The sequence below is a fragment of the Microtus ochrogaster genome, linkage group LG4 (assembly GCF_000317375.1).
Source record: "Microtus ochrogaster isolate Prairie Vole_2 linkage group LG4, MicOch1.0, whole genome shotgun sequence".
In the NCBI taxonomy this organism is placed as follows: domain Eukaryota; kingdom Metazoa; phylum Chordata; class Mammalia; order Rodentia; family Cricetidae; genus Microtus; species Microtus ochrogaster.
Window position 1 is genome coordinate 51,432,968 of NC_022030.1, and position 3,469 is coordinate 51,436,436.

Below are 3,469 nucleotides of genomic sequence, written 5' to 3' on the forward strand. Positions count from 1 at the left end.
AGGAACCAGGAAGTGCTCTTTGGTGATGGAGGAACCAGGAAGTGCTCTTTGGTGATGGAGGAACCAGGAAGTGCTCTTGGATTGCTTCTGCTTTCTCAAAGGATGTGAAGAAGAAAGAAAGATGAGGAGATGCTGAAGCAGTCCTTCAAAGCAGGGAGAATCAGAATCTGAGGAGTGAGGTTGCCAGGGAACCTCGGGCCACTGAGTTTCATGATCAGAAACTTAAAGTGAGTCCCCATGAACACTGGGAACAATTTCCTTACTTCTGAAAACATAGACTCCAGGAATTACAAAGCTTTTTTTTTTCAGTTTATAGTATTTGCACATAACATTTATAAAACTGGGACTAATTTCTGTGCTAAGTAATAAAACAGATACGAAAAGTCTAAGAATGGACTATTTTATATCCTTTAAATATTATTTTTCAAACTAGATATTGACCACAGGAAATTCTCACAATGAAAATGAAATGGGAAAAAAATCCATTATAATTCCCCTTCTAAAGCTCCCAAAGCACCTTTCAGTGGAATCATTCAGAACTCATAGCCGGGGCTCCATGTCTTCTCATCCACCACTCCTTCTGTGTCCTATGTTCATCTTGCCAGCTACACCAAACAGAATGATTGCTAAATAATACTTTAGCAGCACTTCTAAACCTTGTTCCTGTGGCTTTTCTGTCATGTGAGCTTTTGATAGCTTCCTTTTGCTTTGTTTCATCTTCTGGGTCACAGATGACATGTCTCTGCCTCCAGGGAACATTTTCTGACCAGTTCCTGTCTGGAATCAAATTGGTAACAAGCAATATACCAAATTGATTCTGGTAACCAAAAAGTTTGGGGCTTGAACCAGGCCTCAGGAAATGTCATTGGGGGCTTGATCATGTATCTACCAGTTAACCCAATATTCTTTTTTATAAAATACATCTTGTTTACTCTTTGTTAGTGACATATATGTATATAATGTATCTTGATCATCTACACACCAAATTTCTACTGCTCGCCCCAGTCACTTCCAAAACATTTCTCTGTTGTCATGTACTTTCCTTTGTTCAGAATGAATTTAATTTAATATTTCCATCTCTGTTGAATTCTTCTTTCATATCTTGTATGACCTTCCTTATTTCATCCAGCTATTTGTGTCCTCAGTCAGAAGCTTATTTTCTTCTTTGATTTCTTTAAACCTACTTATAATCCTCCTTTTTGCATTCTTTATCAGGGATTTTATCTAACTCACTCTCTAGATGCTATTTTGTAGGATCAGTAATTTTCGGAGGAGTCTTTGTTTTCTGTGTCTCCTGGTACAGTACTGCATTGGTGTTTGTACGCATGTTGATAGTTCTGTGCCAGTCTACCTGACCTAATATTCTTGATGGTAGCTCCTTTGAAAAGTGAATTCTCCCTCTGTTTTAACAACTACAGCAACACCAGCTTTTCCTTTCATATGCAACCTTAACAGGAAGAAACGAAGCCCCTCCCCCCTCAAATATCTCAGAGTTTAGTTTTGTTAGTTTGGGCTTCTGGAGTGTGGGCATGTGCCTATTTGAGGATTAATAATTATTACTATAGGAAGCCAAATTTCTGATTGACATAGATTGAGTCACCTGTCACCTATAAAGTTCATGTGTGTGTTGGGTCCTCAAACCCAACCTAGAAATTACAGGAAGATGATGGGCTGGTGGGAAAGATAAGTAGCAAGTAGCAGGAAGGAATTTCTTTATTATGAATCTGCATAGTATCTGCTCCTAGCCTTTCAGAGTATTTGAGATAACTACACATTCATGTAAGCGATTATTTGCTGAACACATGTCTTCTGCATTCTGCTGTACACTCATCTACAAATTTTATTACTTGTTTGTTTATCTTAGTGGTGGGGCATGTGCTTGTGGAAAGATTGTCACGATCAGAAGATAACTTCCAGGTTCATTCTCTTCATCCATTACTCGGGTCCTGAGGATCAAACATAAGTCATCAGGGTTGGCAGGAAGTTTCTTTACCCCCTGAGCCATCTCGATGTCTCTGATCACTTACTTTGAGAGAGATCATGTCTCCTCCTTCCACTTTGTCTTTTGTATCGAGCACCCAGCACAGTTTAAGTGTAGAGCAGATGTTCAATAAACATTTGTTCAATAACTGTGACACCGAAAAATATAACAGTGGGATGTGAGGCAGTACATGTGTGTGTTTCAGTCTGCTTGGGTCACTACACCCAACAGTCCAAGACTATATGACAAATAAAAAAATGGGAGTTTATTTCTCACAGTTCCAGAAGTACGAGGTGTCTGGTGAGGGTTCAGTCTCTTTTATAAGGTAAAGCCTTGAATAGTTCTTACTATGGAGTGGACTGATGTGTCCTTATATGACAGATGGGACATAAGGACAAAAGCGGCCTAATCTAGATCACACCAGTTCTTTTATAAGGGCCGAGTCCTTATGATTCAGTTTTGTACCCCAAGATCCTACTTCTTCTTTGTTTTGTTTTGTTGATACAGGATCTTACTCTGTAGTCCTAGCTAGCCTGATACTCAATATGTAGCCCAGGCTGGCCTTAAAGTCAGTGCTATCCTCCTGCTTCGGTCTCTTAAGTGCTTGGATTGCAGGTGTGCAACACAACGCCTGGCTTTAGACCCTGTCTCTTATTATTACCACCAGGGAGTTAAGTTTCAACATAAATTTGGGAGAGGACACATTTAAATCATAACATTGGGTGCAAAGGGAACCCCAAAATGTCAGTCTTGGTTCAGCTCAAGCTAGACTATAGAAGGACCACTGCTAGAGAGATAAAAGTTCATAGACAATATTCCTTAGGAACCTATGAAATGGGTTTCTGTCTTCCAGAAAGCCCTTCCCATGGCTATGCCTGTGGTTACAGACCAAAGCCATGCTAGCCTCTAGCCAGTTTCAGTCTCTATTCACACATACCCGTTAACATTTCCAAGTCTACACTAGCCTCCTGGCCTTTCTCACCGCCTCTTCTACCCTAACCTCCCATGCTGGTGGAGATCACAGGCATCCCTTTCCCCATCTACTCATGCTCCTTATATCCTGCGTCTTCCACCCCCCCCCCCACTTTTCTAGTCTTGGCCATGTCCAGTTTGCTGCTTTTCCTCTCTGTTCTAGACTTGTCCAGATGCCTCAGACTGCTCTCTCTCTCTCTCTCTCTCTCTCTCTCTCTCTCTCTCTCTCTCTCTCTTTCTGTAACATGAAGGCCAGCTTGTTGGGGTATCTGTCCTGCTCAGTACCCCACAGCCAGCAAGCCCCAAAGAAAATCACACCGAGAGTCTACATTAGGTTATAAACTGATTGGCCCATTAACTCAGGCTTCTTGCTAACTCTTATCACTTATATTAACCCATTATTCTGATCTATGTTAGCCATGTGGCTCAGTACCTTTCTCAGTTGGGTAGGTTACATCTTGCCTTTCAGTGGTCTGGGCTGGAATGGGGGGAATGGGCTTCCTCCTTTCCAGCATT